Below are 23103 nucleotides of genomic sequence, written 5' to 3'. Positions count from 1 at the left end.
TCGTGCTTTTGTCATTCTCTAAAGCTTCTGTCGACTTAACAAGGAAAGAGAGAGAAAGAGAAAGATGAGAGAGGAGAATTATAACTATGTTTATTATACCAAGACTAGCTCCAAGAACTATAATGACTATACTAATAACAGTTAAGATCTAAACCATAATAATTATATATATACATATATATATATATATATATATATATAATATTAATTAATAATAATTCTTAATAATTAATTCTTAATAATTAATTCTTAATAATTATTAATAATTCTTATTATAGAAGTTATATAAATATATTACTATGAAACTATGATATATTTACGTATTAATACATCATAATTATATTTAATTATTATATTTAATAATAAAGAAGATTAAGCATTCTTCTTATAATAAATAAATTATATAAATAAATTTCTATGAAATATGACTATGTTTTTATGTATTAATATATCGTAGTTATATTTAATTATTATATTAAATATTAAAAATGATTAAGTACCCTTCTTATAATTAAATATAAATCAATTATAATGAAATTTATAATTAATTATAAATAAATTACATAAATAAATTTTTATAAAACATGACGTATTTATGAATATATCATAGTTATATTTAATTATTATATTTAATAATAAAGAAAATGAAATAGTCATCCTTTTATAAAAATATTATATAAATTAATGTTATTAAACGTAATGATGTATACATTATAATTAAATTTCATTGTTATATTTAATAATAATAAAAAAAAAAAAAGATCAAATACTTTTTACTAAAAATTATATAAATAAATAACATGAAACAAACAGTTAATCATTTATATCACAGTTAGATTTAATTATTATATTTAATAATAAATATCTAAGTAATTTTTATTAAAGAACTTATTTGTATATAAATGATAAGAAAGATGATAAATAAATTTCGTATTGGTAATATAAATATGATAAATATAATAATAAAGATTTATAATTTATATATGTCTTGTCTTACAAAAAAAAAAAAAGAAAGAAAAAGAAAAAAAGAAAAATTATGTAAATAAATAACAAGAAATATAATTCATAAATTTTGTCTTGGTATTATTATAATCATAATAAATTGTAAGTATTTCTTTTTATATAAATTATATAAATGAATGAAGAGTAATACGATTCAAAAATTTTTTATTACTATTACACTATATATTACACTATATTATATTACGCTATATTAATAAAAGTAAGTATAATTTAATATAAAAGATAAGAAAGAGAGAAAGAAAGAGAGAGAGTGAGAGAGAGTACAGAATTTAAAAAAAGAAACATTAATATTAGTTTAATTTAATATACACACACACACACATATATATATATATATATATATATATATATATATATATATACTAGTTGATTTAAATTATATGTTATTTAATAATACTTAACTAATGTTATATATTCCTTTTTCCATTTGTTATTGTTCATATAAATATATCTATCTTATATTCATCATTCCAAAATTTACCACTTTTAAACTAAATAGAGTTTAAATGAATGTTTGATCATATTATTTTCTCTAGTTTTAGTATAAAAAAAAAAAAATGACGTAATAAATTAATTTATTTTTTATTGGCAAAGTATTGAACAAATAATACTTTTTTAAAATTATCGATAAATATGAAATATAATTAAATATAAAAAATATTTAATTATTTTTAATTAAAATATAAAATAAATATATATTATAATCAATAATATAAAATAACAAATTTATTAAACGTCGATCCATTAATTCTTCTCTAAAATTTCTAATAAATAAAAAATATAATATAATACGCACACACACACACACACACATATATATATATATATATATATATATATATATATATATATTTATATATTTATGTATATTAACTTAATAATAAATAATAACAAAATAATTCATTGTTTATTGACAAAGTTGAACAAAAAATAAACGAATAATAAACAAATTTTTTAAATGTCGATCTATTAACTCTTTTTAAAAATTTCTAATAAATATAGCATACAATATAAAACATATATATATATGTATATATATATGTATAAATCTTATATAAATAATTTTGAATTTCTACAAACAATCATTTATATTATAATATCAACCTATTATAATATCAATTTGATATACTATCAATTATATTATAATATAAACATGCCGAAGAAAAATTATCCTGTTTCTTTATTATATACAATTATTTATACATATATCCTGTGTACTTTAATATTAGTTAAGAAAAAAAAAAGAAATTGAAAGATTCGAAACATCTCGATTATAATCTAACATGATTAGAAAATTTTAGAAAGAGAATGAATGAGAGAATAAAGGACAGATAAAAAAAAATAATATTCTTTTCAACATAGATTAAAATACCTGCATTATGTTTAACGAAATAAAAAGACGCGATAGGAAAGAAATTTTTCATGGTTGAAAATTGAAGAGGCGACGTCAGGTAGTTCGACTTTCATGGTTAAAGACGTTGGAATGATTAAAGTTAAGAGTGTGCAAGCCCGTTTTTCCAAGTTTCCTTATCGGGATAAATCCGCTGCGACGGTCTCATAAAACTCGAACGTCTAACATAAGAAGAAGATGAAAGTCTTTCTATGTTCTGTAGATGAAGATACGAAGGTTATTTCAAACGTTTTCTTTTTCTTTTTTTTCTTTCCTTTCTCGTTCATTTTCTTTCTCTATTTTTTTGTGGTTTCCATAATTAACAATTTCCAAATATTCTTTTTCCTTTTTTTTTCTTTTTTTTAAATATTCATTTTAATATATATATATTTATTTATTTATATATATTTATATGTTACAGAGATAGTAATATATAAAATCATTATATTGGACTGAATGATATCATAGAATAATTTCTGAATTTATTGAAGCAGTAATAATTTTTCTTAATTTGATCCATTTTTCTTTTTCTTTCATTTAATTCGAAAATTTGATATCATTTTTAAAATACTATTATCATATATGTATATATATATATATATATATTTATGTTGTAAAGTCGTATATTAGAAATCAAAGAATGTAATTGAAAAATGTAATTAAATTATTAATATGACGAACAATAAACATTTTAATGTAAAACATTAAAAAAGAAATATTTTACAAATTTAATCATTCATTTTCATCAAATTTATATTGAAAAATTTCAAAGATATATTTTTTAGAATGCTATTAATCTATACATTCATGTACTACAAAATTATTATGTAAAAACATAAAAAATAAGCATAAAGGAATATTACGTTTTACAAATATAAATATCTTATAATATCTTTTATATTTTTTTATTTCGATATTAATATATTAAAATGTACGTTTTCAATCTAACTTTGTTTTTTATTTTGGACTTGTATCCTTTTTTAATATTACATATAAATTATCGTTTAAAATCCATTGAACATCATATAGTTCCTGTTAATTTAAATGAAAATTGTAAAATTGTCAATATTTTGTGTATATAACTATTGCATATATTATATTTATATTCTCTATATACAATAATATTATATTAAAAAGAGAAAGATAGAGATAAAGAAATGTTAATATTTATTTGAATCACTTTTTACCACATAATATATATATTCTTTTCTTAACAATTTCAAATTATACGTAGTATACATTAACAAAAGTACATAAATATATACGTATTTATACGTCTCAAAAACATTCTAATGGATAAATACATACATACATTCATATACATATATAAATTAATAATTAATATACTTCGAATTATTCCACTGAGGATGCCAAAAAGTCATTTACAAATACAAAACAATTCATATTAATTTTCATTAGAAAACTAATCTAAGCAATTTACGCGAAAAGTTTCATATTCCGATGGGAGAGGGACGGAAAGAAAGGAAAAGAAAAGAAAAAAAGAAACTGACCTTTTGTCTTATCTTTTCTAAGGAATCAAACAACGTTTTCAGGTAACAACCATTCTCAACTTCATTCCCATTTCACCATTTTCCAAATAGAAAATGCACCTTCACTGTCATCTATTCGACCGATCAATAAGAGAGAAAGAGATAGAAAAACTTTTACTTAAATGAAAAAAAAAGAGAAAGAAAGAGAGAAACAGACGAACAATAGACAGGCAGACAGAGAAAGGGAGAAAAAGATAGAAGGAGAGAGAGAGAGAGAGAGAGAGAGAGAAAATCCCTCTGCGAAAACATACTTCCGCTTTCCTAAAGATAACTATCAACTAACATAAGGCTTTTACCGACCTATATTGCCATATTTCCGGTTCTACTTTTATTTCTATTTCTCTTTCTATTTCTTTTTCTATTTCTTTTTCTTTGTCTTTTCTTTTTTTGTTTTCCTTCTTCGTTGCTCGTTGGCGAGAAAGAGAAAAAGAAAAAACAAATAATCGAATGTCGAAATTAGTCATATAAGTATGAAGAAAAGAGAGAGAGAGAGAGAGAGAAAAGGAATGAAGTTTATTTAAATAAATGTAAATATTGCATAAAAAATTAAAAGAATATCAAAAGATTGTTGATATATATTTATTTTTATTTTATAAATATATATATATATATATATATATATATATATACTATTTATTAATAATAATAATATATATTTATGTAGATATTTCTATCAGATATAAAATTGTATTAATAAAAATAATATTGATTAGTATCATTTGTTGATTAGTATAATTTATATTATCTATATCAACATTAATTAATATTTCTTTTCTATTAATACAAATTAATATTATTTATATTAATAACAATGTATATTTCTAGTAATAAAAGAATTTTTATATTGTTTGTATACTATTATTAATTAATAGCAATATAATATATATATATTATATTATATATTATAATATATATATTATAATATATAATATTAATATTAATACTTTTCCTTTAGATTATAAAATATAAAAATATATTTCAATGGATCATAAAATGACAAGTCAAATTATACAATCATAATAATAAATTATAAAAACATAATTATTAGAGATTTTATTATTTATAAAAAGAAACAAAAAAAGATATATATATATATACATCTATACATTAAACACACATATACGTTTTATTACACATATACGCATGTAAGTACTTAGAATTAGCTTAAGAGAATTGAGTTTCAATGTTTGAATTTATTGGGAAAGATAGATATATGACTTTTATGGGTAAGTTTGTCAATAAAAACGAATGGCGACGGTAATGCAAAGAAAAAAGGAAACAGTGAAAGAAACAGAAGGACAATGACATAGAAACAAAGATAAATGATCATAACGTTCTTTGCAGATGACGATCAATGACAGATTGTACTTTGAGTAAGGCATCCATTACATCGGAGTGCATCTAAATTACGGATTGTATATATCATTTAGGTAAGTACTTACCTATTAAGGCTTGTTATCTTTTGGATCATTTCCTTTTGTATTTTATTGCATCACTCTTTCCTCTTTCTCTCTCTCTCTCCCCCCTTTCTGTCTCTCTCTCTCTCTCTCTCTCTGTCTTTCTCCCTTTCTCTTTCTTTTTGTCTCACTTTTGTGGGTTCATTATAACAAAAAAAGAAAAAAAATTATTGAAAAAATGTGATGACTTAATTTGTAATCGTTTAATATATACTTCGGAAATATAATACTTCGTATTATTAACATTGAACATTTAATTCTTAATTTCTTTCTTTTTGATGTTCATTACAAAAATATTATTACTAATCGATTGAGTAAAAAATGTTGGAAAAACAGAAATAATAAAACAATTATATCAGCATATATAATTAAGATTATTGCAAATATCGTTGGTATATTATTATTCTACATTGAACTATATTAATAAAATTGCAATTATATTATATTATATTATATTATATTATATTATATTAAATTATATTATTTTTGTAAAAAAGAAAGTTACTTTTTTTATAATATTTTTCTATTCAATATAAGATATACATATACATTGATAATAAATAAACGAAGAAAGCAAAAAAAATGCAAAGGAAGGAAATTAAAAATTACGATGATGTTTGAGAAAAATAAAATAATAAAAGAAATTTAATTATATTAGTTTAATTATTTTAGTTTGTACGTATGTATATATATTAATAAAACAAAATAATATAATTTAATTATAAAATAATAACAAATTTGTATATAAAACAACAAAATAAAATAATTTAAGATCTAATAACACCACACAATCATCGATGAATTAATATACACATACACACACACACACACACATGCATCTACATCTATCACATAATAATATTAAAATTATAATGAAATTATGATGAAAAGAAAATGAGGATATTTCGATAAAAAGAAAAACCCACGAAATATGAATATATAGTTGGAATAGATTGAAAATATAATCATAAACATATATCTCGTTGTATTTGATAAAAACAAACAGAGAGAAAAAAAGAAGAAGAGAAAAGAAAAATATCTATATATATACATTGAGAGACGTTTAAAGTTTGGTAAGATAATGTCACGTCAGCCTTAATTGGATTGGAATAATAACGATCTCTGTGATCAAAAGAGAGATGGTTGGGGGTTGATTCGACCTGGGCGCGAATGGCAAGAAACTCCTTTAACATGAACGAACGAATGAAATAAGTGTTTGTATATGTACGTGTGTATGTGCGCGCGTGCGTGTGCATGTGTTCGTATATATTTCTCTCCTCGTGAACATCCTTACATCCATAATTGCATAAAGCCTTAGCCGCTCCAGTTGATTAATGCAATCGTTGATAGGGAAAATCAGAATATAGAGTGAGAATATACATTATCCTAGTATATCCGAGAGAAAGAGAAAGAGAGAGAGAGAGAGAGAGAGAGAGAGGGAGAGAGCGAGATAAAGAAAGAGAGAGGGAGATAAAGAGAGAGAAAGAGAGTGTCACGAGTTTACTTTTGCAAAAGAATTACGATAAAGCTCTGTGATTACTGTGTACCAGAGACTATTTGAATTCTATTGATCAAGTATAAATCATGATTTATATATATGTGTGTGCATATATATAAATATTATATATATTATATATATATATATATGTGTGTGTGTATATATATAGTTAAACTAAATGTAATTAAACTACATTAATTTGTAAAAATATGTTCAAAGAATTAATTTAAAATGATAAAATAAGAAACTAATATTTTTAAGATCTTTTCCGGCAATTTTTCATTATTGAAATCTCATTAATAATTAATAATAATTTGTAATATTATATTTATAATATCTACATCTATTTATATCTATATACAATAAATGAATATTAAATAAATAATAAGACTTATTATTATTATAAATATAAAATAAATAGATTCTCTCTCTCTCTCTCTCTATTTATTTATATATTATGTAATTATATTACATCTAGCTATATATATATATATATATATATATATATATATTCATTTATTTTTTATATATAGATATCTATCTATACCAATAGAAATCTTTAATCTGTGTTATTTAATCTGTCGAAATAAAATTAAATGACACGTATATTAAAAATATGATCGAAATAAAATGAAAACACATACATAGATACACATTAAAAATATAAATAAAATATATCTAATTAAATATTATATCATAGTTAAGTATTATATGTAAATCATATTTTCAATCTATGTATTTAATTTAATTTTAACAGATTAAAAATATATATGAAAATTTTATATATATATATATTTATTTATTTATTTTTTATAGGCAATTATAAAATAATCAAAAACATTGATCATATTTTCACTGAACATATTTTCCTCTCTGCTTATATACACGGTGCCTGTTAAAAAGGTATTATTCCACTCGTCAGTTTTATAACTTTTGAAATAATGAAAAAATACATATTATAAAGGAGAAATCATAATTCAATAAATCGTTCATTAACCAAAATCAAACAAGTGTTCAATTTTACTGTGGTGACAGTATCGACATTTTATCCAGTTTTTTTTGCCGCAAGAATGACTATTTCATCTCGATTATTTTGCTTTTGAGATCATACTGGATTGCTAGTTTATTGATTTGCATCTAATTTGACTTTAGATAATACTAAAAAGAAACATGTTCGAAGCTGTCAAATCCATCTTATGAGAAATTCATTGTATACAATCGATAATGTATCGATTTGATTTAGAATAATAAGACACAAAAATAACGTTCTTAAGATAGCTCGCGCAGTTTTTCAATTATTTTTTTTTTCCATTATTAAAATCACGTTAATATTATAATAATTCTAATAAAGAAATATAAAATAATTTATAATACTTATTAATATTACAATTAATAGAATCTATTTATCTTATTAATTTATAATAAAATAAATAGATTCTCTCTCTCTCTCTCTCTCTCCCTCTTTCTCTCTCTCTCTCTATGCATACACACGCGTGCGCGCATATAAATTATATTTATATAAAATTATCTTATTTCATTTAAATTACTTTAGAGAATTTACCATACTACCTACTTTATTATCTACTTAGTAGAATATTTTTCTTATAAAACTAATAGGTAATATATATCCTTAGACCTTTTCTATCTCCTTAAGTTATCAAACATGAAAGACGAGTATGATAGCAATGCGTTAGATCCTCAAATATAATCTTGATCTCGATTTCCAATTACGTTACTACGATTCGTGGACACATTGTCCGATCGGAACGACCGTTTATCTCACGTTCGACGATAAAAAAAATCAAGTTTACAAGCCACCACCTTGATTTCTCGACGGTAGATACGGGAAATGGAATTAAAAAATGAAATGAAATGAAATGAAATAAATATAAATATAAATATAAATATAAATATAAAACGAACAAAAGAAAATTGAAGAAAAGCAAGAAAAAGAAAAAAAAAAGAAACAAATAAAAGAAAATAAATAAATAAACAAATAATAAAGAAATAAACGTAAAACTACTATGATTTATTTGTAAATGTAAGCCACGATAAACATACAGAGAAACGAGTCCCCCGTAAGTCTAATCGGGTTGCAATTAACGTTCGAGTTTCCAATTAACGAAGTCGAAGTCGATCTTGGATTTTTTTTCTTTTTCTTTTTCTGAAAAAATACTTCGTGGGTGCGCGCAAACGTATTCAGAAACGCCTTCAATGGACTCGATTATCTACTGGCGAATGTTTTAATTACGATATAGACATTTTTTTCTTTCGACGTAAGAAGGTTATTTATAATTAATCGCTGGGAATGATTATATACGAGGTACGAAGTAAATAAGTACGTATTTTACGTTTCCTTACGAACTTTTATCGAACGCCATTTTCTTTCAAAGCTCGATGGCTCAAATCCGCCATTTTAACATAGCTATATATAGTTGACATTTCTGAATTATTGTCAGCAATATTTTTCATTTTTCACGTAGAACAATTGATCAGAGATATTAGATAATAAATTGTTTTCTATAGAAAATTCTCTTTGCAATAATCGCTAATATTTATACAATGGAATATCTTTAAATGTTAGATCAGTATTTTAAATACGAGAATGATCGATCATAATAAAATCGTATTAATAATAAAATGTCGATAGAATTAATTAATATAGTACAAGTGAAATCATGAAAATTATTTATACCGATTGAAATATTTATAAATATATACTGTTAGTTTATTTTGCAAAAATAATATCCTTTATTGTTAATTAATAAATGTATTAATCAAATAAATACAATCGTTTTTACAATCGTTTTGATCGACAAATAAATAAATCCGAATTGAAGATAAAAATCTTTCAATTTAATAATTATTCATATTTTTTTCTTATTTTCGATCTATTTAAATTTTTTATCCCAGATAAAAAAAGTCCTTGCTTCGTTTATTAATCGACAAGATTTTGTGTTTTGTGCTTATTCTTTCTTTAAAAAAAAAAAAAAAAACAACAAAAAAAAACAAAAAAAAAAGAAAAGAAAAAAGAAAGAAAAAGAAAATAATAAAGAAGAGAAAGAAAAACGGGCTAAGAAAAAAAGAAAGATAGAATTGAAAATTCCAATTTAATTTTTACCTGACCATTTTGCGATCTGTCGAAAAATACAAAAAACGAATCCTGCGAAAATAATAAAATCCTTTACCCTATGAAAGATCATCATCAACGATTCTCTCGAACGAACTGTTGTTACGATTAACCATCAACTTGAAAATAATGTAAAGAAAATTCAAAAGACCGACAAGACAAAAAAAGAGAGAGAGAGAGAGAGAGAGAGAGAGAGGTTTCACGAAAGGGCTGGTGTTAACAAAGGGGGAAACTTCGCAATTGCTCTTGATGCCAGATTACAGTAGACACACTAGAGAAAAGGGAGGAAGGAAGAAAGAAAGAAAAAGAAAGAGAGAGATAGAGAGAGAGAGGGAGAGAGAGAGAGAGAGAGAAAGAGATAGAGGGAAATAGAGAGCATGCAAGAACAAGAAAGAGAGAGAGAGAGAGAGAGAGAGAGAGAGAATAAAGAAAGGGTGAAAGGAGATATGAGAAAGGGAAGGAACACAAGGGGAGTCCATAAGTCAGCGTATACGAGGCGGCACGGATAGCCTGAGATATCCACTGAGGAACGATCCTGTGTGGTTTATCCTGGGAGCGATCTGGTCGGATATTATAGGTCGGTAAATGTGGAAGGGAGAAAAGGTTGAAATAAAGCGAAAGAAAGAAAGAGAGAGAGAGAGAGAGAGAGAGAGAGAAAGAAAGAGATAGGTTTAGTCCGAGCGAAAAAGGCTTTGGTGAAAATTCAGTTTGTTGTTTGCTATCTTCAGTAGTAGTATTAGTAGTAGTAGTAGTAATAATAGTAGTAGTGTGTAATAGTAGTGTAGTAGTAGTAGTAGAGGGCGGCGTCAATCTCGATAGTTGGTATCGTCCTCTCCTTGATTTTCAACTAAAGCCAACACAAACGGAAATCTCATTGACCACTCACTATCTTCGAATTCATTCTGAGTGAACGCGGGGGCGTTGAGAACTCCGCCTCCGACCATTTACCAAGGAGCTTTAGATAGTCACAACAGCCCGCCTTCTTTCAACGTTAGTTGGATATAACCCAACCCATACAGAGATACGGAACATATACTGACATACATATATACATACATGCATACATACATACATATATATATACACATATTGCATATATACACACACATATGTATATATATATAAACACACGCCGCACATATACTGCACACAGTTAAAAACGAAACAGATGGTACACACACACACAGACAGAAAGTATAAAAGTTAATGTGTAAGAATCACTTTTTTTAGTTGTGATACCAGCTCCAATAACCAAAGAGACTCCACGCCTGGGTTACCACGCTAACGTCCCTCTCTTTCTCTCTCTCTCTCTCTCTTTCTCTTTCTCTCTTTCTCTTTCTCTCTCTTTCTCTTTCTCTCTTTCTCTTTCCCTCTTTCTCTCCCCTCTACCATCAGACAGCACACTACTTTGACTCTTCGCCATATCTCCTTTGTATACTCGGCTTTACTCGGTTAAATCCGTTTCGATTCGGGTAGAATTCTCCGGCCTCCAACAGCCTATTCCGGCCTCCTTTATATTCCGGCCTTCTTCTTTGGGTCTACCTCTACTTATCTACCTCTCTCTAACCACCGCCTTTCTCTCTCTCTCTCTCTCTCTCTCTCTCTCTCTCTCTCTCTCTCTCTCTCTCTCTCTCTCTCTTTCTCCCTCTTTCCCTTCTCGATAATCATCTACCATCTCTTTCCCTCATATCTTATACGTTCTCACTCTTCTTCTCAAGAGCGCCGGACTGTGGAGTGCCATGAGAGAGAGAGGTGACTGTCCAGGACAGTTTCTGAGCCGCAGTCATCGACTGCACCACGTCCTGCGCTGCTCTGCTGCTATACTCTGCTGCTGATACTGATACTGGTGCTTGCTGGTGCTGGTGCTGGTGTTACTGCTGTTGCCGATCCTTCATCTCCTGGTGCTGATGATCCTACTGATTTTACCGCAACATTGTTGTTATTAACTCTTTAGAACATCCTTGTTCGTTCGTTCGTTCGTTCGTTAAAAGTAACGAATTTTTCGTTGTTGTTGTTGACCGTTGTTATTGTTATTGTTGTTGCTGTTACTGTTGCCCCGCTACTACTGCTGCTGCTGATGTTGTTGTTATTGTTGTTGTTGTTGCTGTCGTCAATGTTGTTGTTGATGTTATTGTTGATATTACTGTTGTTATTTTGTTTCTTTCTCTTTCTCTCTCTCACCCTTTAATCTTTCTTTCATCAATTTTCTTCGGTCAGTTCTTTATATATTTTTGTTAATCTCGATATTATTTTATTCGTGATTAATATTGATCATAAGAGAGAGAAAGAGAGAGAGAGAGAAAGAAAGAGAAAGAGAGAGAGAAGGAGGGAGGGGGAGAGAGAGAGAGTGTGAATTTATTAAGGAACGATGGACATGATGTTGGATATTATGATTTTGTTAAGTATCATGTGATCTTTTTTTTTTAATAACGACGTTCACGGTGTTTATTATCCGATTTCTATACTCGCGGGTGTAATAGAAGAAAAAAGGACCGAGTGATTTCGACGATTATTTCGCCATTGGGGCAAAAAAATACGATTGATTTTTATGGAGATATGTGTGTGATCATTGTGACAAACTGTTAATACCGAAAGAGACTTTTACCGGTTGATGAACCTACAAAACAGATGAAAGAAAAAACTTTTGGAAACTTTCACTGATATTTTTCATCATCTTCTTATTTCTTCTTTCTCTTTCTCTCTATTTCTACTTCTACTTCTATTTCTATTTCTTCTTCTTCGTCTTATTTCTATTGAAAGATAAAGGAAAAACATTGGAAAACTTTGTGTTTCTAATTCTGAAAACTGAACATTTCTTCGTACAAAAAAAAAGAAAAAAAGAAAAAAAAACAAGGAACGAAATGATTTGAAAGATAAACTTCATGACACACGAGCCAGTGCATTGAAATTAATTTGATCATTGAAAAACAGTGGACTAAAATTATAGGCCAATATCTTACGTGGGAAGGATATTTGTGAAAACAAAACGAAGAATTTGTTATTGTTAATCTTCATCCTAATTTCTATCGATCGCCGATAGGATAGATCAACTATCATCGGAAAATTATCGAATCCTTGGACTGGACTGCCGACGAGAATGCCGAGTTCCGACTGATTACACGTAAGTCGTCATTATTATTATTATCATCGATTAATATTTTATTTCCAAGCAAGCTTATTTTAATATCAACCGAATTAATTTTCCATCACGTTCGATGACATATTGCAATGACATATTGCAACTACGTCACATTCGATGGTATATTGCAATCGATAAATAAATAAAATTTATTAGGGAAATATTTTTTCTTCTTTATTTATTCATTTATTTCTTTTTACTTTCTCAAGCTCGTCAATACCGACGTAATATTTATTTTTTACTCTGTAATGTCGTAATATAAGTGCATAATTTAATGAATTTATTATTAATATAATGAAATTATTCGGGAGCAATTAACGGGACAATATTTTCGATCTCGATTAAAAAATGTCGACACGACTTTTGAACTATGACATGAAAAACAATTAAAAAGATAAATAAATGTTTCTTTATATTGACATTGATAACTACGAGATGTGTAGAAATACATGAAATAGTAAAAGATGTTTGTAATTAATGCAACAAAAGTTATGGAAATTTGATCTGATTTAAAAAAAAAAAAAAAAAAAAAAAAAAAAAAAAAAAAGAATACGACTTCGTACGACGAGATTAAAAATAATTCGAAAAAATATTTTTACAAAATAAAAATATCGATATTACTAATGAGACGTCAAAAAAATATATTATCTATACATAATGCGAAGAAAAAAAAGTAAAAAAAAAAAAAAAAAAAAAGGAACAAAAATATTTGTAATTACCTAAAGTGACAGAAGTACAATCTCGAATAAAAATATGATCTTTTATGAAAAGAATACAAATGTTGTGCAAAATTCGTCTAAATAAATCTTGATCGCGATTAAACAAAATCACGAGATGTACGTAGATAACGTTAAAATAGAAAAATTAAAAAAAAGAAAAAAAAAACTAAAAAATAAGAATAATCGGAAATGAATTGTATCAAAGAAGGCACGACGAAGTATATAATATATCAAAAAAAAAAAAAAAAAAAAAAAAAAAAAAAAAAAAAAAAAAAAAAAATAAAATAAAATAATAATCAAAGAAATAAAAACAGAAATATTTCTACGATTGGAGGAAAAAGAGGGAGAGAGGGAAAAATTAACATTTGTCGATCGAAACAGTCTCCAAAAACAGGCGACATTGCTTTATAATTTCTCCATTCAGATATATTCTCTCTCTCTCTCTCTCTCTCTCTCTCTCTCTCTCTCTCTCTCTTTCTCTCACTCTTTCTCGCTTTAACTTTTTTATCTCTTTTTTTTTTAAACATCCATTAGCCCCCCTTATTAGATACGTGGAAAAAAGATATTCCTTTAACTCCGGCAGCAATTAAAATCATCTTTTAAAGCCAATCGCGAGTCGTCCGCCATTACATTCGGTCGCAAAAATATTGCCGTAAAGATTAACCTGCAGCTACCCCCATTTAATTTTTTTCTTGAAAAAATTATCCCATATTAGGACCTCTCTCTCTCTTTCTCTCTCTTTCTCCGAAGTATAGCTCCTAAGAAGGAAAAAAAAAACAAAGAAAAAGAAACAGAAGAAAAAGAAATAAAATGGACGAAAAAAGATATTGAAAAAGAATTTTTTCTCTTTCTCACACGCTTACCCCCATCTCGAAAAAATAAAAAACAATTTTAAATTTAAATTCCCAATCGTTGTTAATTCAGTAAACGAACCATTTTAATGTATACTTATTAAATCAATCTTTTTCTGTTTTTTTTTAATGTTTTTCTTCATTTTCTTTTTCTTTCTCTGTCTATATATACATATATCTGTCTTTTCTCTCTCTCTCTCTCTCTTTTGGTCACAGTCAATAAAATCGCTAATAACGTGCGAATCCACGCCGGCACGTATTATCTCAATGAGATAATCACAATCAACATAGGATATATAGAAAGACAGAGACAGAGACAGAGACAGAGATAGAGATAGAGACAGAGACAGAGATAGAGATAGAGACAAAGACAGAGATAGAGATAGAGACAGAGACAGAGATAGAGGGAGAGTGAGAGAGAGCTTTTTCTTTTTTTCTTTATTTTTATCCTTCCATGCATATCTGCATTTTTAAAAGCTATTCTTTGTAAACAGCTACGATCACTCCTGGCCGATGTAACGAGCATGAGAAATTTTTCAATGGTACCAAACCACGCAAGTTTTGATCCTAAAAATATTTTTCCCATATCGTAATTTAAAAAAGAAGAAGAAAACAAAAAAGAAAAAGAAAAAATTTAAAAAAGAACGAAACAAGGAAAATGTATAGGAACAAAAACACAAAATAAAATATTATAATATACAAGAGGAAATTAAGACAAAAATTGAAATATTTTTATTTGCAATAAAATTGTTATTAAAAGTTATAGTATATATAATTATATATCTACGATATATGTAAAAGTCTATATGTAATATTTTTACATTATACTTACGTAAAATACGTTGCATAGAAAATGCGTAAATTTTTTAACGTAATCTATACAAATACAAAGAAGAAAAAAAAAGGAAAAATAAAGAAATAAAGAAAGAAATAATCATGAGATATACCACAAACGTAATATTAAAACTTATCTGTGGTTACAAATTTTTATCAACATTTCGGAAGTTTCGGTATCCATATTACTAATCCAACTTAATCTAAAAATGATAAAACATTTCAATCCTAATGTAAAATAATTCATCATGTCAGTGGAGAATATTAACAATTCAATCTATTATACAATTAATTTAAATATATATCTATATCTATATCTATATCTACATAAATATATATATATATATATATATATATATATATATATATATATACATATATGATAAATTACATACACATATTTTTATACGAAAATTAAGATAAAAAAAAGAAAATAAAAAAGGAAATTCACAAATTCACAAAAAATAAAGAAACTTAAAACTCTTATATTAAAAATTCTTTTAATTACGAAAATTCCAGACTTGTAAAGCACGATAAACCTAGAAACGATAAAACGCTTTGATGTAAGATAATTCATCGTGTAGGTGGAACGATGTTAAATAGTGTTATAGATAAGTTCTTGAATCATACATATTCCACATGCATACACACACACACACATTCTACGTATATATATTTATGTATAGCTACGTATATACTAAACTTATAGTAATAAATTGTATGAAGCATCACGGGACATGCCGGCACCGGCATTGTTTAGACGACTTTTATCTAAATAGTTGCTTCCCGCAGAAACCGCAAAAAAATGTTGATAAAAAATAGGATTACGTACTTACATACTTGGACAATAACTATACTTCTAGTTTTCAATTATCAAGTCAAATTTATTATAACAATAGCAACGATAGAATTGTTTCTTGTCTGTTTTAAAAGTTGTTTTTTTATGTTACCATTCTAATCGTTTTTCAATTTATTTCTAATCTCATATAGACAAAAAATAATTAATGACACAAATATAATATTTTAAACAATAATAAAAAAGAAAAAAAAATAATAATGACATTTCGTCAAATATGAATAAAATGGAGAGAGAGAGAGAGAGAGAGAGAGAGAGAGAGAGAGAGAAAGGTAAAAGAATATTTAAACAAAACATATTATTAAAAAAAAAAAAAAAAACTTTATTTTAGATATCTACATGTATCTATATAACGATTATTTTTTATTTATTTATTATGGAATTATTTGCATCTAATTATTGTCGAATTAATGTGAAAATATTTTGATGAAGAAAATATCCGCATAATAAAAGAATTCGATAAAAAAGAACGGTGTTTACAAAAAAAAAAAAAAAAAAAAAAAAAAAAAAGAAGAAAAAAGAAAAACAGAAGAAGGGTAGACGGTTTTTGACGAATATAAATTTACTGAATTAACAGAATGGTACAATATAAAAACAATTAAGATATCGTTTTATTCTCGAAAAAGGAGGTGAATTGATTAAAATTTGAATAATGAAGTTTAATTTGTTGGTAAATTATATGAAATTCGGTGGTGAAAAAATCGTTACTCTATTAACCAAAAAATTCCTTTTACACATATCCGATTACACTTGCGTCTGCCTATTAAATATTAACAAAAAAAAAGAAAGAAAAAAAAAGAAGAAGAAGTAAAAAAATTTCAACTGTCATTTGTAAGGAAATTAGAAAGAAAAAAATAATCATTGAAAAGAAAAAACAAGAGAAGGAGGGAAGAAAAAAGAAGAAAAAAAAAAGAATTGTGAGCAAAAGCAAAGCATTAACAGACGGACGATAAATTATCCTGTAATTGGTACGAAGTAACATCAACATGACGTTCACTTCGCATTTACAACTTTACATTGCAAATCGTATGCGCATGCGTGCGAGTTTGTATAGTTCGTTTAATAAGATGCATAAATTTACGCGAATGTCATTATTTTTTAACGATATAAACATTTATTGCGATTTCTTCATTATGATTTTCCATTTTTTATGATTAAATTAATATATATATATATATATATATATATATATATATATATATATATATATATATATTACAAATATATATACATTATATATATGCAAATATTTATTATTTATATATATATAAATTTATATATAATATTATACATAAATAATAAATTATATATAAATTTATATATAATATTATACATAAATAATAAATATTATATATATATATATATAAATTCTTCCATACGATTATACGAGCTGTTTCTTATCTAAATGGCCATTTTTGCGGATGACTTGCCATTTCTCCTATACGAAGAATTTATTTGACATGTTTGAAAGTTATCTTACAATTAGAACATTCTTAGAAATTTCATTTTAATAATTATGAGTACGTAATAAATAAAAATAAAAATTTAATCTAAATTTTTCATTCTAAAATTCATACAATATATCCGAACAAACGAATTTTATAGATAATATTTTGAATATATTATTTTTATTCACATAATTATTGATTATAGATATTAATATATATATATATATATATATATATATATATATATATATACATATATATATTATATATTATATATATTAATATCTATTTGTATAGATACATACATAAACACAATAATAACGTTAAATATTATAGTCAGGCATTATATATTTTCAACATTTTTGATATATTAAGCACTTAAAATATTTTATTATATTACAATCAATTTCATTTTTATATAACTTATATTAATAATAATAATAATAATAATAATTTTAATATAAAATGTGTGTGTATGAGTGTGACGTAATTATTATACATTATTAATATTTTAAATATAGTAGAAATCCTAATAAAATAAAAATAAATAAATAGCACCTAATAACGATTTAAAAAAGAAGAAAAAAGTTTATTCTATACTCTTAAAAGTTCAATAACTATTAATAATAAAATATAGCAATTGTAAGCAGTTACAGTATCGTTAATATAAAAAATAAGATCAGAACCATGACTCCATGTGTTGTACACATGATATCACTCGAACTATCTAACTATCTCAGACTTAAAAAAAAAAAGGGGGATACGAAGCAGAAGAAATATTTTTTTCTTCGCGATAAAAATTCGAACTTTCGAAGTTTTTTCATATTTTGTATATATATTTTGTCTAATTAAAGTAATTTGTTTTCGTCAATATTGAATTTATTAAATTTATTTTAAGGAATAAGAAATTTCGATTATTGAATATTATTTTGCTATTTAATACAAATAATTTTTATTCTTTTATTATTTAATACAAATCATTTTATTTTAATAATATAATTTTTATCATCTAAATTCTATTCTACATATAGTAGGTGTCTCTCGTAAAAAAAAAAAAAGAAAAAAAAGAAAGAAAAAAATTCATTAAATAGTAAGTGGGGAGAATGAAATTTAATTTAATTTAAATGATTTAACGATAATGATAAAATAAATATGAATTAATTTTCAAATCGAGTAAATAATTTTCTTTGGGCACAAATTTGGGAAGATTTATCGTTTAAAAGATTTAATTCAATTAATTTCTAAATAAAAACGCTCGTATAAATTAAATTTAGAAATGTTTCTTTAAATATCACATATTCTTTAAATATAAAAAGAACACACTGTAAAATTTTACTTCGAACTTAAGATGCATCAACTTTTAAATTAACATTTAAATTAGATAATAAATTATAACATTTTATGTAAATACAACTTTTCTTAAATTTATCGTTTACAAAAACTTTAATCAATTAATTTCATAGATTAAAATATATATAAAATAATAAATTAAAGCTCTTAAACAGATTGAATATAAAAATTTTCAATGAATCAAAACTAAAAATAAAATATTAAAAATGATATTAGTACTATAGAAAAACTATAACATTTTACTCTAAATGCAATATTTCTTAAATTTATCATTTAGAAAATCTTAATCAATCAATTTCATAGATTAAAAATAACTGTACAAATTGAATATAAAACTGGATAAAAATTCAATATAAAAATTTCCAATGAATCAAACTTAAACTAAAATATTAAAAGTAATACTAGTTCAAGACAAAAAAGAAAAAAAAAGAAAAAAAAAGAAAAAAATGAAAAAAAAAAAGCAAAACCAATAACATAATGTTAAATATGATATTTCTTAAATTAATCCATTAAGAAGTTTTAATCAATTAATTTCTACAAATCACAGATAAATAAAACGATTAAACGGAATATTTTATGTTATCGATTGAATCTATACGCCGAAATTTCCAACGAATCGTTTCAAAATAAAATATTGAAAACTAATAGGATACTATAACATATGGGGAGGGGGGGGGGAGGGAGCCATCTTTAGTTTTATTTATTTTTTTTTTTTTTTAATTATTTTATTTCAAACTTTTAATCTTTTTCTTTTCACGTTTCCCTATCGTCCCTGGCACTTGTCGTTCGGTCAAAGAAGACGAGAGGACACGCTTTTCGTTTCGTGATAAAGAGGATGCGATATCGAATGTCGAGGCATGGAATCGTATCGCGATACGGACAGGCATTGTTTCAGGATATGCCGGGTGTGAGAGATCCGTATGGTGGGGCATATAGGCCCTCATGGATTACCCCCTCCCATTCGGACTACCATGGGACCTACGAGCGAACCGTTCGTTGCTTTATGACCGAACGTCGCTCGTTCGTATTCACGTTCGACGCCTACGTAAGCGTGTACGTACATTGCTCGACTATACCAACGCAACGACGTCCTTTTTCTTTCGATCTTCCATTATGCACGTGTAAGTGTCTAAGTACGTATATATGTATATATATATATATATATATATATATATATGCATGTATATATATGATCTGTAAAAGTGTTTGCGTCTCACATTTGGTACAACTTGACAACGTTCACTCGGAACGATCTTTCTATTTTTTATTTATTTATTTCTTCTTTTTCCTTTTGAACGAACGAAGAAATAAAACGAGATAGATGTGTTGTTTAATGAAATAAAAATAAATAAATGATGCTTGTGATAATATACTTAATAGCAAATGATATAGACGTGAAAATGACTAATAGATGATTAATAGAATGACAAGGAATGAATGATCGAGATCAAGAGATCAAGATATCAAGAGATCAAAAGATCATTGCCCGTAGCGAGAGTATATAATTAAATTGTATTCTATTTTCTTTTTCTTTCTTTTTTCTTTTTTCTTTGAACATATGATAAATGTTTATTTTTTATTTTAAATTTAAAATTGATATTGGAGAAATTTAAAAAGATAAATTTTTTATTTCGTTAAAAATAAAAAAGAAAAATAAATAGATGTGAATCGTACATAGTCATCAAAATCGTACAATTCTAATCTCAATAAATTCTAAACGTTATTTAAATATTTACTATTATAAAAATCATATACTTTTTTGTTTTCATATATAACTTTAAATTTCATTATTAAGAAAAAAAAGTAATTATAAAAGAAAGAACAATGAATGAAACTAGTATGAAATCATAGAATTCTAATCGCAGTAACTTTTAAGCTAAATTATTTAAACATCTATCACTATTAAATATTTACGTTATATATTTTATCATATTATATAGTTTTTCAAAGGTCTTTTTTTCATTGATAAAAAAGATATATATATATAATAATAATAATAATAAGAAGAAGAAGAAGAAGAAGAAAAATGAACGAAACAGCTATAAAATCATGCAATTCTAATCAGAATAAATTCTAAACGTCATGTAGACATTTATTATTTTTTAATATTCTTGCATTTTTATATAAAATTTCGAATATTAATTTTTCAAATAAAATAGAATTTAAAACTAATAACCTAATGTTTAATTCATATCTAAATAGCTCCTAAACAATTAAACATCTTTAAATATATATATATATATATATTTTAAATATCGGTTCATTCGAAAAGTTCTTGCCGATTTTAGGACAGGTTTAAATATATCAGAATGATTGAAAGCCAATGACATTCATACATATTTAAAAAGGCCGTACTTCAGGCATATTTAGAAAAAATTTTGTTTACGATAAGTTAACTTTTGTGTGTTAAATATGGAAACAAACAAAGTGCATTATAGTTATTTAATGCTTTTTTTTTTTGCCGTAAAGGCAAAAATACTACATAAGTGGCAAACAAGATATGTGCTGTTTATAGTGAAGGTGCTATAGCTGAAAGAACTATGTAGAAGTGATTTTCTAGGTTTAAAGCTGGTGATTTCAACTTTGAAGATTAAAAAAGTCCCAATAGATGAAGGTCCACGACAGATGAAGATCAAATTAAAACATTGATCGAGAATAACCCTGCAGCTCTACGACACGTAGATTAGCAGAAATATTAAAAATATCAAAATCCACGATCCATAAGCACTTTGTGAAGTTTGATTACATAAATCATTTAAATGCATGGATTCCCCACAATTTTTTGGAGAAAAATCTGATGGATCGTATTTCCATTTGCGACTCGTTCCATAAATGCAACGGGAAGACATCATTTTTGAAACAAATATTAACGCGGAATGAAAAATAGATCATATATAATAACGTTGAGCGAAAAAGGTCTTGCGGAAAGAGGAATGAACCAAGAAGATTATGCTTTGTGTCTGATGGGATTGGAAAGAAATCCTGCATTATAAACTTTTATCAAACAACAAGACGATAAATTCAGAAAAATATTGCTTCCAATTAGATAAATTAAAGACAACAATAGAACAAAAAATGTCCAGAAATAGCGAATCGGAAAGGCATTGTGTTTCATCAGGACAATGAGCGGCCTCATATATACTTGACAACTCAACAAAAGTTGTTGAAGCTCGGTTGGAATATTCTACTTCATCCACCATATTCATCAGATCTCACGCCACTCAGATTTCTACCTATTTTGATAATTATAAAATTTCCTTAATGGAAAAAACATCAACTCTTTGGTTGAGATAAAAAAGTCATATAGAAAAGTTTTTCACTGAAAAACCTGAGAGAGTCTGGAAGGACGGAATTTTCAAGTTCCCTGAAAGATGGAGAAAAATTAATGGAACAAAATGGCAATATCAAAATTTAAATGTGCTGCGTTTCAATTTTTCTTCAAAATCGGCATGAACTTTTCGGACAACCCAATATTTATATATATATATATATGACTATATAATCCGTGAGAACATTTATTGTTATAAAATTCATACAATATAAAATCTTATATAAAATTATTATATAAAATAATCAAATTCTGTTTTTAATAAAAAAAAAAAAAAAAAAAAAAAAAAAAAAAAAAAATAAATTTCTTATCAAATCCGCATATATTTCTAATCTTCTCCCTCTCGCACAAAAAAAAAAAAGAAAGAAGAAATTGTGCGAATATCGAAAATAATATTCTAATTATATTTATTACAATACAATTACATTCAACTAATCATACGAGTCATATTTTATATACGTAAATTTTCATTCATAGATTTTCTAACGATTAATGTTCCAATGTTCTTCGAGATTCGTGATCGTTTAGAA

General features: G+C 25.4%; 1 protein-coding gene across 4 annotated transcripts in view; it reads left to right on the top strand.

Annotated features, from left to right (window-relative positions):
• The first annotated feature begins 11671 nt into the window (after positions 1-11671).
• LOC124953139 (GATA-binding factor A-like) overlaps positions 11672-23103 on the top strand; it is a 79234-nt gene continuing 67802 nt past the window's right edge. Inside the window, exons 1-2 of one of the 4 annotated variants that reach the window (XM_047504093.1) lie at positions 11672-11800; positions 12529-13169. The gene's annotated coding sequence lies outside the window, so the exon portion shown is untranslated. The other 3 variants (XM_047504092.1, XM_047504094.1, XM_047504091.1) reach the window with 3 other exon arrangements.

This window comes from Vespa velutina, chromosome 11 (assembly GCF_912470025.1).
Source record: "Vespa velutina chromosome 11, iVesVel2.1, whole genome shotgun sequence".
NCBI classification, from domain to species: Eukaryota; Metazoa; Arthropoda; class Insecta; order Hymenoptera; family Vespidae; genus Vespa; species Vespa velutina.
Note: the sequence above shows the minus strand (reverse complement) of the source record. Positions and strands in the feature narration are given on the sequence as shown.